This window comes from Pelophylax lessonae, assembly GCF_965119305.1.
Source record: "Pelophylax lessonae genome assembly, chromosome: 1".
Classification (NCBI taxonomy): domain Eukaryota; kingdom Metazoa; phylum Chordata; class Amphibia; order Anura; family Ranidae; genus Pelophylax; species Pelophylax lessonae.
In genome coordinates, this window is record NC_138768.1 from 71,986,444 (window position 1) to 71,999,870 (window position 13,427).

The following is a 13,427-nucleotide window of genomic DNA, read 5'->3' on the forward strand; positions in this document are numbered from 1 at the left end:
TTTTAATGAAAGCTGCAGATTTAAAAAGATTGAAATAATTTTGAAATTACATTAAAATATTTATAAAAGATTATAGGAGAGTAATTGTGCTCAAATCTACTTCACATCCACATTTATTTTCTAAAGTAGCAGAAAAAGATTAAGCTAAAAATCCAACCAAGAAACTCATTAAGCAAGACCTGGTCAGGTAATGAAAGAGCATTATATAAATTCTACATCCAAATGTCCTACGTATTACATAGAATAGCCATCAAATTTCCCACTAGCCTGCTTGCATTTTATGAGTGGAAAATGATTGAGGGCGAGTGTGGGGCTGCCTCGGGAGCCATTCTCCCAGCAATCACCCAGGGAAAGAAAGAGGAGAAGAAGAGGAAAGCCGGCCGGATAATCACAGAGCGGGCATCGCCCTGCTGTAACAGCTTTTATTTGAATTGCCAGGCGCTCACACACAGCATCGCCTCCTGACCTGGCTCCTTTCATAAACAGAACAACGGTCCAATGGCGGCACATGTGACGTCTATCTTAGGAACCGATCCAAGAGGTGGGACTGTGTGTGATGGCGAGTACCCGGCAATTCAAATGAAAGCTGTTACAGCGGGGCGATCCCCGCTCTGTGATTATCCGCCGGCTCTCCTCTTCCTCTCTTCCCCTGTGCTGGTCAGGATGCATTGATGGGCACAGGTGAGGCTGCATTGATGGGCACAGATGGGGCTGCATTGACGGGCACAGGTGAGACTGCATTGACGGGCAAAGGTGAGGTTGCATTGATGGACACAGGCAGGGCTGCTGATAGAAATCGCGAGGCCCCCTGCAGACTACCTGACAGGACCCCCACAAGAAAATATTAAAGCTATATTTTGATAAAAATCCGAAAAAATTATTATTAGCAGACACAATTACAATATAACTCACAGAATCCCTGCTAAATCTAAAAGATTAAACAGAGTTAAAAAGTAAATCTGTGTGTGTGAATAAGGTCTTGGGGCTCATGCACATGGGTGCTGTGGTCTGTATAGTGTGAATCAGTGGTTAATTTATGTGGCTTGAGCCACCTAGAGCTGTACGAATACAGCTGCAAGTCCTAATTTGACAGGCGTGGGGATGCAGGTGTACGGCCCGAACACAGACAGTGTGCATTTGGGGACCGCTCACCTGCACATCTGTCCAATTAGGGCCTGTGGCTGTGTGCATACAGGCGCTGCTTCTCATTGAATGACAGATGGCTCCAGCCCAAACCCCTCCTTCACACAGCCAGAGTACCTGTGGGAATGAGCCCTTAAATACATTTTTCTAACCTAAAAAAACAGATCTCTCCAGCAGTGTGCTGTAATTATTAAGAGGGATTCCATCTTCATCTGATCTGCTCTCTGGTTTCTTGGGCTCCAGTCGTTTGGCCAACCTCCGATGATGTAACTCACATGCATGCAGCACAGCTCTCTCAATGAACGGTATGTCATCCATTGAGAGTGCAGTGCACATGCGCTGGTGCTATCACCCACTGCTACATTTAGGAGATATTCACTGAACCTACAGGTAAGCCCTATTATAGGCTTACCTGTAGATACAAGATACAAAAAATAAGTTTACTACTAAAAGATCAGTTAATAAATGGTTAAATAGAATGAGTTGATACATGTATTTGAAGAGGGAACTGGCAGTGTAGGGGAGAAGAAGCAAAGCTGCATAGGTCAGGAAGCAGTCTGGAGGAGAGGAGTGGGAAGTCTAGCTACATAAAGCACACTAAACTGCACTGGGACAAGATAACATGCATGGGACAATATAACAGGCAGCTATGGAACTGGTGTAACAGAATATTCTTCACCCTATGGGAATGCAGCTGATCAGCTGTGACTGTGTCAGGAAAACAGAGCAAAGGGTGAGAGAGATGAAAAAATATACAGGCTGGGACAAGGAGTATACACTGCAGTGAGAGAAACAAGTTACAGAGATAACAAACTCAGGAGCAGAGCTAACATTGGAGCCAGGGCTGGGAGGGGGGCCCACACAGGGAGGAGGATTAGTGAGGGAATACTGTCTCTTTCTCAGCAGATAAAAGCTGGCAGCAGGAAGAGGGGAGGGATCAGCTTTCAGCTGCTGGAAGAAGATTTCTGTAAATGTTGTTCATCAGGAATCCCCCTCCTTGTGTGGGCACCCCTGTGTGCTCAGGCCCCCTGCAAGAGGACCGGTGGTCTCCCCCTATAATCGGCCCTGTGCACAGGTGAGGCTGCATTAATTGGCACAGGTGAGGCGGCATTAATGGGCACTGATTAGGCTGCATTGATGGGCACTGGTGAGGTTGCATTGATGGACACTGGTGAGGCTGCATTCATGGGCACTAGGGAGGGGGCATTGATAGACACAGGTGAGGCTTCATTGATGGGCACAGGTGAGGCTGCATTGATGGGCACAAATGAGGCTGAATTGATGGGCACTGATCAGGCTGCATTGATGGGCACAGGAGAGGTTGCATTGATGGGCACAGGTGAGGTTGCATTGATAGGCACAGGTGAGGCTGCTTAATGGGCACTGGTGAGGCTGCAATGATGGGCACAGGGGAGACTGCATTGATGGGCACAGGGGGAGGCTGCATTGATGGGCAAAGGGGAGGCTGCATTGATGGGCATTGATGGACACAGGTGAGGTTGCATTGATGGGCACTGGTGAGGCTGCATATATGAGCACTGGTGAGGGGGCATTGATGGGCACTGATGAGGCTGCATTGATGCGCACAGGTGAGGTTGAATTGATGGGCACAGGTGAGGTTGCATTGAAGGGCACTGGTGAGGCTGCATTCATGGACACTGATGAGGCTGCATTCATGGGCACTTATTAGGCTGCACTGATGAGGCTGCAATGATGGGCATTGGTAAAGCTGTACTGATGGGCACTGGTGAGGTTTCACTGATGGGAACTGATGAGGTGGCACTGATGAGGTGGCACTGATAAGCTTCGCTGATGATGCTGCACTGATGGGCACTGATAGGCTGCATTGATGGGCACTAATGAGCCTGCACTCAAGGGCACTGATAAAGTTGGTATTAATAATTATTTTTGTAACTTCATTAAAGCAAAAACATTTAACAGTGTAATTTTATGAGATAATTTATGAAGACGTGTTTAGGGGTGGAATTAGGGGCGGGGCGGGGCGGGGCAGGGGAAGGGCAGGGTAGGGGTTGGGTGGGGCAACTGGTGGCGAGTAACCCCTTAGGTCTGGCTAGTAGCTCAGGACTTTAAATTTTGAGCCCTGACATAGAACATTTGTATAATCCTCTGTATGTTTGAGCACTGGTGTCAGAATGATAAAAAATAGATAGATTAAAAAATACTTGGAAGCCATTTAGGTAGGGTAACACAGATAATTGAGGACAATTCATAAAATTAGGTTAATTATGTTTTTAAATTGTTTTTAAATCTTCTTTTCAGAAATATTTGATATCTCCAGCTGAGCTGCATCTCTTGGGTACGTCTAAGAGCTTGATTAATATATATATGGCTAATACTGATATATTCATGAGGAAAATCCTTCGGTAATTATAGAAAGTTTTGCAGAGTCTGAGAGTCTTTCACTTCCATCTAGCGGGTTTGAAACACTCTGGTCTGTAATGAATGTTGTATTTTGCCTCTTATGCCTCTATTTCAGTTTGGTTCTTTTCTATCAGTTTTATTGGTGCCTTCCTATAGTCCACAGAATACAGTTTCCTAAATAATTCAAAACAACAATTCACAAAAAGAATTGGTTCTTAATTGCAATGAATAAAGATAACATGCACTATGTACTAGTTCTGAGTCTGTCAGAAGACTTAACTTAATAACTGAATATTTATCAGCCCTGCCAATCACCGAGGAGCTTGTCATTGTGGTGCAAGCTAAGGGGTGATAAATATTTTGGACAATCTTCATGTTCGTGGTTCCCTGTGCTCTTGTCAATGGGGATATTTTGCTGAAGTTTGGGCCTCTTTGGGTTTAGGTCTAAGTGGCTATGAACTAGAAGAATATACCCTACAGGGAGATGCTGGCCTACTAAGAGTATTGTTTTGTGTTGAGGAAGTACCTGTGGCTGTCCTCCACTTAAACAGAAGGGGTGAGTAAGAAGTTACTAAATGAGACTTCTCAGCTACCCTGCCTTGCAAATTCACTGCCAAAATATCACTGATAGAATATGGCCCCAAAATGGAAACAGTGTGTAGTCAGCCTATTTAATAAAAAGGTGCTTCCAAGTGGATTTATCAGGAAGGTTGGTATTTATTGATCATGAAAACAGGTTAAAACACTATCAATGCATTTTGTGGTCCTTTAGTGGCCATTTAATCAGGAAATGGTGTACAGAACACTTTAATGCTTGGGATCTGTGTGCATTCCTTCAGCCCAGAGTAAAACAGTATCTGCCTTCCAAAGCATCTGATCAAACCAAGACCAATTTGATCAGATGCTTGTTCAGCCAGTAACGGCTTGTTTTTTCATAGGACCAAAACTGGAAGTGATAAAATCTGTGCCACTTCCAGTTTCTGATGTCACACAATGGGAGGAACAACCTCAGTTCTTCTCATTGTGTCCCATCTTTACCGGGATCTCCAGTACGATTGGCAGTGGTGGCAAGAGAATGGGTGGGATCCCCTTACACCGCCTTAAAAAGTAATCCACCAGCTTCTTAGCTGCTATGGAATGGAATCGCCAGCACTAAAAAATGATACCTGGATTATTGCTGCAGCTGCAGGGATGACCAAAATATTACCCTTCCAAGTCAACAACATACCAGTACGTCACTGGTCAACAAGTGGTCATAATGTTTTAGTCTGATCCATTTACCTGATCCTACAACTCTGGCTTCCATTAGTGAGTGACTGATGAGTGTGGAGTGCTGACAATGAGTCATAAGAGCTTATTGGTGAAATGATGGAACTCACAGTCATTGTCAAGTGTTTCCTTACACCTGGGAGCTGGAACTGCTAAATCATGCAACTGGACTGGATTAAAAAAACTGCACAGTTTTTTTTGTTACAGAGTATACAAGATAGGTAGGAAGAGGAGAGAGGGAACAGTTATTTTTAGCCTTTACTAACACTTTAAAAGAACACTTTAAAAGAGCAACTGTGATGTCAATTTACCCCATGGCAAATTATGTAAACACATTGGGAAAAATTACATGACTAAAGGATTCGTCAACTTGGGTCCTTAAGCACTAGAATAAAGATGCAGACTGCGTGACATGGGTTAAATAGGGCCACAGCAGCCAATATATTAATCAAAGAATAAATAACATCACATTTACCATAACAATAAGTACAAAATGCAAGAATTAACTTCTAACAATGCCCAATAACAAGGGGTCTTGGGGTGTCCTTAAGGCACAATTTTAACTGTAATCATCCATGTCCTCAGCCGCACCCCAACCGGCTCGAAGACGTTACGACCTCACACATACTTCCCATTTTCCCCCCAGGGGACCTAGTTCCTGGGAGAATGACCACAAACCAAATGAGGAGCGCCATACACTAGATGGGACCCCACCATTAAAGAGGTTGTACACCAAGAAAAAAATTTTTTCTCTTCTTTACATCCTGAAAGAGAAACCCATAATGAGCTAGTATGCATCGCATACTAGCTCATTATGAAATACTTACCTTAGAACGAGCCCCCGCCGTGCCGTCCGCTTACCTGTATGACGGGCGACATGTATAATCGCCCATCTTCCGGGATCGCGGCATCCGGCCATCTGATTGGCTGGAGCCGCGGTGACGTCACTCCCGCGCACGCGCGCGGGAGCCGACGGTCACGGCACAGGGCTCTGAAGGAACGGCATGATCTGCCGTTCCTTCAGAGCGCATGCGCCAGTGACGTCACTGGTTGCATTAAAGGTAAATATCTCCTAAACGGTGCATGTTTAGGAGATATTTACAGTACCTATAGGTAAGCCTTATCATAGGCTTACCTATAGGTACACTCTTCCTGAGGAGGGTTTACTTCCTCTTTAAGTAAAATGTAAGTAATCACTGACCCTCCAATTGCTGTGACAAAATGCGCAACATACATAATCATGTATTCATTTTTTTATTTATTTTTTATTCTGAAAATATACTTATTTATTTATTTTTTATTTTATATTAAATCAATTAGAGTAGAAAACACAAAATTATTCACCAACCCGTACTCCTCAGCAACCCTTAACATACAGGGCGGGTGGGAGGGAAGTTACCTCTTCTTCTGAATTCTTTGGAGTGAACCCAACACCACCTATCTGCATTGCCCCTAACATTTGCTCCCAGCCATACACTAGATGGTTCCCCTCCATTAAGTAAAATGTAAGTAATCACTGACCCCCCAAAGACCCCCTGACCCTCCAACTGCTGTGACAAAATGCGCAACATACATAATCATGTATTCATTTTTTTATTTTTATTTTTTATTTTTTATTCTGAAAATATACTTATTTATTTATTTATTTATTTATTTATTTATTTTATATAAAATCAATTAGAGTAGAAAACACAAAATTATTCACCAACCCATACTCCTCAGCAACCCTCAACATACAGGGCGGGTGGGAGGGAAGTTACCTCTTCTTCTGAATTCTTTGGACTGAACCCAACACCACCTATCTGCATTGTCTCTAACATTTGCTCCCAGCCCATCCAGCCAGGTAAGGAGTACTCCCTTTGACACCCCTCTGACCTAGCTGACCCTTCCCTGACCCTCTTCCTCCTTAAGTCATGCCGCCCCTTCGTCCATTTTCTCCTACGGGCCTCACTGTAAGAGCTCATGCACACGGGGTCTCAAAGAAGCTCAAAGAAGCTGCTCCTCCAGGCTTTTAAGCAGCCTGGAAACTACCCTCCATGTTAGCCTATGTGTCCATGCACACTATGGCTCCTTCAGGAATTTGCAGGCATATGAGCTTACAGGCAGCAAAAAGAAAACAAAAACACACTAAACTCGAGTATTTGAGCAGAAAAGACGCCTAAGTGCCCAAAAATGTGTGAAAAAGCATGAAAAAGTGCAAAAAAGCTTGAAAACGCACGAAAAAAAAAAATAAAAAAAAATAAAAAAGGGAAACATGAGCTGAGTGAAGGGTGCGTGGAAAAAAAAAAAACACTTATGATCAAAGAAGCTCAATAAAAATGTGCAAAAGAGCACAAAAAGAAGCACAAACGTCTTTAAGCTTTTAGGCAGAGAAATAAAAACTCAAATTCCGGTAAAAGCTGTTTTTTTTTGACCTACAGCGTGCTTGAACCCTTACATGCATCTTTTTAAATGTGTTCCAAAAACAAAAAGGAAGTATATATGCCATCCACTACCAAATTAAAGTCCTATCTGCCTAAAAAAAAAGAACATATATTATATTAGGTGGGCTACAAATGCTAAAAAGTATAATGTGTGGAACCCAGACATCACTGAAACTAAAAGTTTGGGACTCAAGAGAATTTAAAGAAAAAAGGACCACGGGAGTCAAGTGGTTAACAAAAGACCTAAAAAAAGAAAGATTAGAGAAAGAACAAAACATGCTCTTGATGTCCTCAATGTGGAATACTAACTGTGAATGAAAGCATACCTTTGGAATATCTTTTTTAATTTCCGTACATATAATTATTTTATTGGCTTCCATAACAACAAAACACTTTCTCCCTACATAAAGTACTTGACATAATTACTGCAATCAAATAAAGAGGTTCTCTTTCATTAATATGAAGGTGCAAATCCTGACATTATTTAAAAAAAATAAAACAATACTTGTAAACAGCAGCTTATTTAGAAGTTATGTAAACCCAATTTTTATATTCCTAAAATGTGTTGGCTGCACCTTGTACTTGAATGAAAAGTTATCCTGTTCTCTTTGAATGGCTTCCTTTGTGTGAAATCCCTGGTGTTCCTGCCAGTCCCTCTGCTTTCCTTTTAAAAACTGACCACATTAGGCATCAGCGTGGTCAGTCTTCTTGCTGTGCTGAGAACTCAGCCTGCTCTCCTCCAATAGTCAGACGTCTGCTAACATAACCCCCTACCCCACACAGCCAATCAATGGGATGACTAGTTTTCTGCTGTTTTTCTCCTCTCCTAGCTCTCCCCTAGTTCCTGATGCAGCTGGGAACAGAGGGAATGGGATCACTTATAAAAAGGGGAAAAGGGTATTTATCATTTTTTTTCTATGTATACACAAATGTTTTATCCTTACATTTCTATTTTAAACCGAATAGGTCGTTTTACAAAGTGAGAGTTTACATCTACTTTAACAAGTGGTACAATATAAAATGCATTACCATCAGCCCAAAGATTAATGCATTTTTATACATGATTTAACAGAGCTTGTTTCATTAAATGTTGGTTGTTTTGTAAGGTCTGTTTTGCTAAAGTAGTATTTTTGTAGCTTAACTATGGGAATCCCTGTGATTAAGGTTCAAGGAGTTGAGCGAAACGCGTTGGGAACATAGCCTGGCTGGAGTCCAGGTTGAGACTGCCATTCACCTTACTTCATGCACATGGGTCTGCTTCATCATGTGCAGCCTATGGATCTTTTCCTTTGATATTGATGCAGCTTGGAGGTAGGACAAGCTCCCTGTCCCTGCCTGCACTCACAGAATTCTAGTTAGACTTTATCTCTCACCCTGAGCGGCACCTACATTTTATCTTTTTGGGTCATAGTATTTTTGTAAACCTGCCAAAGTATGTTCACTTCAAATACCCAATTAGAAGATCCAATTTTTAACCCCTAAATACACCTACTTACCCACCCTATACACCCACTGACCCCTATATACACCTACCTACCCACCCTATACACCCACTGACCCCTATATACACCTACCTACCCACCCTATATACCCACTGACGCCTATATACACCTACCCACCCACCCTATACACACAATGACCCCTATATACACTTACCTACCCACCCTATACACCCACTGACCCCTATATACACCTATCTACCCACCCTATACACCCACTGACCCCTAAATACACCTACAGTGGGTACGGAAAGTATTCAGACCCCCTTAAATTTTTCACTCTTTGTTATATTGCAGCCATTTGCTAAAATCATTTAAGTTCATTCTTCTTCCTCATGAATGTACACATAGCACCACATACTGACAGCAAAACACAGAATTGTTGACATTGTTGCAGATTTATTAAAAAAGAAAAACTGAAATATCACATGATCCTAAGTATTCAGACCCTTTGCTGTGACACTCATATATTTAACTCAGGTGCTTTCCATTTCTTCTGATCATCCTTGAGATGGTTCTACACCTTCATTTGAGTCCAGCTGTGTTTGATTATACTGATTGGACTTGATTAGGAAAGCCACACACCTGTCTATATAAGACCTTCCAGATCACAATGCATGTCGGAGCAAATGAGAATCATGAGGTCAAAGGAACTGCCTGAAGAGCTCAGAGACAGAATTGTGGCAAGGCACAGATCTGGCCAAGGTTACAAAAAGATTTCTGCTGCACTTAAGGTTCCTAAGAGCACGGTGGCCTCCATAATCCTCAAATGGAAGACGTTTGGGACGACCAGAACCCTTCCTAGAGCTGGCTGTCCGGCCAAACTGAGCTATCGGGGGAGAAGAGCCTTGGTGAGAGAGGTAAAGAAGAACCCAAAGATCACTGTGGCTGAGCTCCAGAGATGCAGTCAGGAGATAGGAGAAAGTTGTAGAAAGTCAACCATCACTGCAGCCCTCCACCAGTCGGGGCTTTATGGCAGAGTGGCCCGACGGAAGCCTCTCCTCAGTGTAAGACACATGAAAGCCCGCATGGAGTTTGCTAAAAAACACCTGAAGGACTCCAAGATGGTGAGAAATAAGATTCTCTGGTCTGATGAGACCAAAATAGAACTTTTTGGCCTTAATTCTAAGCGGTATGTGTGGAGAAAACCAGGCACTGCTCATCACCTGTCCAATACAGTCCCAACAGTGAAGCATGGTGGTGGCAGCATCATGCTGTGGGGGTGTTTTTCAGCTGCAGGGACAGGACGACTGGTTGCAATCGAGGGAAAGATGAATGCGGCCAAGTACAGGGATATCCTGGACAAAAACCTTCTCCAGAGTGCTCTGGACCTCAGACTGGGCCGAAGGTTTACCTTCCAACAAGACAATGACCCTAAGCACACAGCTAAAATAACGAAGGAGTGGCTTCACAACAACTCCGTGACTGTTCTTGAATGGCCCAGCCAGAGCCCTGACTTAAACCCAATTGAGCATCTCTGGAGAGACCTAAAAATGGCTGTCCACCAACGTTTACCATCCAACCTGACAGAACTGGAGAGGATCTGCAAGGAGGAATGGCAGAGGATCCCCAAATCCAGGTGTGAAAGACTTGTTGCATCTTTCTCAAAAAGACGCCTGGCTGTATTAGATCAAAAGGGGGCTTCTACTAAATACTGAGCAAAGGGTCTGAATACTTAGGACCATGTGATAGTTCAGTTTTTCTTTTTTAATAAATCTGCAACAATGTCAACAATTCTGTGTTTTCTGTCAGTATGGGGTGCTATGTGTACATTCATGAGGAAGAAGAATGAACTTAAATGATTTTAGCAAATGGCTGCAATATAACAAAGAGTGAAAAATTTAAGGGGGTCTGAATACTTTCCGTACCCACTGTCAGGGGCGTAACTACAGGGGTTGCAGGGGTTGCGGTTGCTACCGGGCCCCATGGTCAAGGGGGCCTGTGTGGCTTCCTTGCACACCTGGATAGGAGGGTCAGCGGGGGCAGCATGTAGAGAAATCACTGTCCTCCTTTTTCCTCCTGTAGCTGCAGGAGAAAATGGAGGAGATTGGTTCCTCTGTATGCTGCCCCCACCACTCCTCCTATCCAGTTCACTTGTGTTCTGCTGTCTCTGGGCCCCTGTGTGCCCCCCTGGTCCCCCCACTGTGCTCCCCCCAGGCTTGAAGGGAAGGGCCCCGGCCAGGGGTCCGGGGGGCCCTTCATGGTTTCTTGCACCGGGGCCCTGAAGGTTCTAGTTACGCCTCTGCCCACTGTACATACCCACCCTCCCTATACACCCACTGACCCCTAAATACACACCTACCTACCCACCCTATACACCCACTGACCCCTATATACATATACCTATCCACCCTATACACTCACTGAACCCTATATACACCTACCTACCCACCCTATTCACCCACTGACCCCTACATACACCTATCTATCCACCCTATACACCCACTGACCCCTATATGCACCTACCTATTCACCCTATACACCCACTGACCCCTATATATGCCTACCTACCCACCCTATACACCCACTGACCCCTATATACACCTATCTATCCATCCTATACACCTACTGACCCCTATATACACATACCTACCTACCCACCCTATACACCCACTGACCCCTATATACACCTACCTATCCACCCTATACACCCACTGACCCCTATATACACCTACCTATCCACCCTATACACCCACTGACCCTTCTATACACCTACCTACTCACCCTATACACCCACTGACCCCTATATACACACCTACCCACCCACCTTATACATCAGCAGTGTACCACGCAGGTACCAGTGTACCACGCAGCCAGCCAGTACCATTCAGCAAATATCACTCATACAAGTTATTTGACATATTTGATTATTTTTTTTTTAAAGTAACGCAATAGTTACTTTCCCTGGTAATTAGTTACTTTTTTACTGATGTAACTCAGTTACTAACTCAGTTACTTTTTGTGAGAAGTAACTAGTAACTATATGCTGAATGCAGTCTGATTTGACCCCAGTTTTTTCATATACAGGGATGGAGACCAATAGCATGACCTGCTTGTCTCATGTAAAGTCCCAAATATTTTATGAAACTAGGGATGGAGGCACTGTGCTTTACATGCCAATTGCCTCATATAAAGTCCCAATCTGTGTTTTACACTGTATCCGCCAAGAGGTTGGAGGTGTAATGCTTCTCAGCTGGTCCTTTTCAGTTTTTACCATCGCAATAACATCGCCATTAGAGTTTTGAGATACTAGACCAGTCATGGATGGGGGTGGGTTGGGGGAGGTTTGGGCTGCTCCCTCCCACCTGCCTCCTATCCATCCATTAGCAGCCATATGCTCCCATTGTGGAGACACTCAAATTAAAAGTGTTAGGACTGCAGGTAACACAGGGTGTCGTGTAGTGGCTCTGCAGCTTACACATGCGTTTGCAAATGCGTGTCAACTAAACCCCTGTTCTTTATTCATATCATGAGACAGGTCTACTTGGTTGGTGGCAGACTGGAGGGTGAGTACATCAGACTGGGGGCTGGCTGGCTTCCATGCACCTCTCTTAATCCTTTTCAACTTTCATTTTTGCAACTAGTGACTATAACTAATTACTTTTTTTAAGTGACATTACCAACCCTGTTCACCACTCCTGGCTTGCTCACAAGGGGAAGTCCCCTATACTTGTGAGCAAGCTAGGAGTGGTGAAAAATGCCAAGGAAGGCAGGTTTTGGGTTGGGGACATTATTGTATTCAGTCAACACACTGATTGTTAAAAAATACTCAAGAAGAGCTAATTGGAGTGCAGCTGTATTTTTTCCTATTTCCATGTAAGCTGGAGTCACAGAAAGTTCCAATGATATCATAGGTCACATACCTGCACCGACCTCTAATACACTTTATTTTTGCTCTATCGTTTTTTGTTTTTTTTTTCTCTTTTTAGCTGTGAAATAGACTAACCAAGAGAGATTACACAGACTGCTGCATGAAGTGGTTCACCTCTACGTCCTCTTCCTAAAACACACCAGTTTTCCCAGTTATACAGGGACAGGCTACAAGCCTGCAGGCAGTGCTGAGATTTCTTATAAGAAAGCCTGCTATGGGGTTGATTTACTAAAGGCAAATAGACTGTGCACTTTGCAAGGTGCAGTTTAGTTAATGAGGTAAAGTTTTACTTTGCAAAGACCCAATGCAAGGAAGATTTAAAAAACAAACAAAAAGAAAACAGCATTTTTGCTTGCATGTGATTGGATGATGGAAGTCAGCAGAGCTTTACCGTATTTACTAAGCTCTGGAGCAACTGCTCTTGCAGGGTGCAGCTGCACTTTGCAAAGTGCACAGTCTATTTGCCTTTAGTAAATTAACCCCTATGCTTCTCAAACCGAGTGGCAACTATGAGCCCTGTATTGGACGTTTATTTGTAAAATAAGGATTTAAAAAAATAAATAAACTTCAGTTTATAATATTTAGAAAACAATTAAATTTTTTTCTTTTAAATGCTGTGATTCTTTGATTGCAGCCATTGTTGCAGTTCACTGTCTGTAAAGAAATCTTGTGCACGTCTAACCTTAAGGCCCTTTTCATACAGTGGAGTCCGTCGGCGGACTCCGTTTTTCTCAGTGGGGGATTGATCCGCCGATGCAGATGGCTGCTCTGTCTCTGTGCTGTGTGTGGAGACAGAGCTGTCAGGTCCCCGCTGTTCTCTATGGGGAAATCTCTCCGTTC

At 43.5% G+C, this 13,427-nt stretch overlaps 1 protein-coding gene across 2 annotated transcripts in view; it reads right to left on the reverse strand.

Annotated features, from left to right (window-relative positions):
- Positions 1–13,427, reverse strand: part of ADAMTS12 (ADAM metallopeptidase with thrombospondin type 1 motif 12) — a 788,736-nt gene that overhangs the window by 493,447 nt on the left and 281,862 nt on the right. The window lies entirely within an intron of this gene.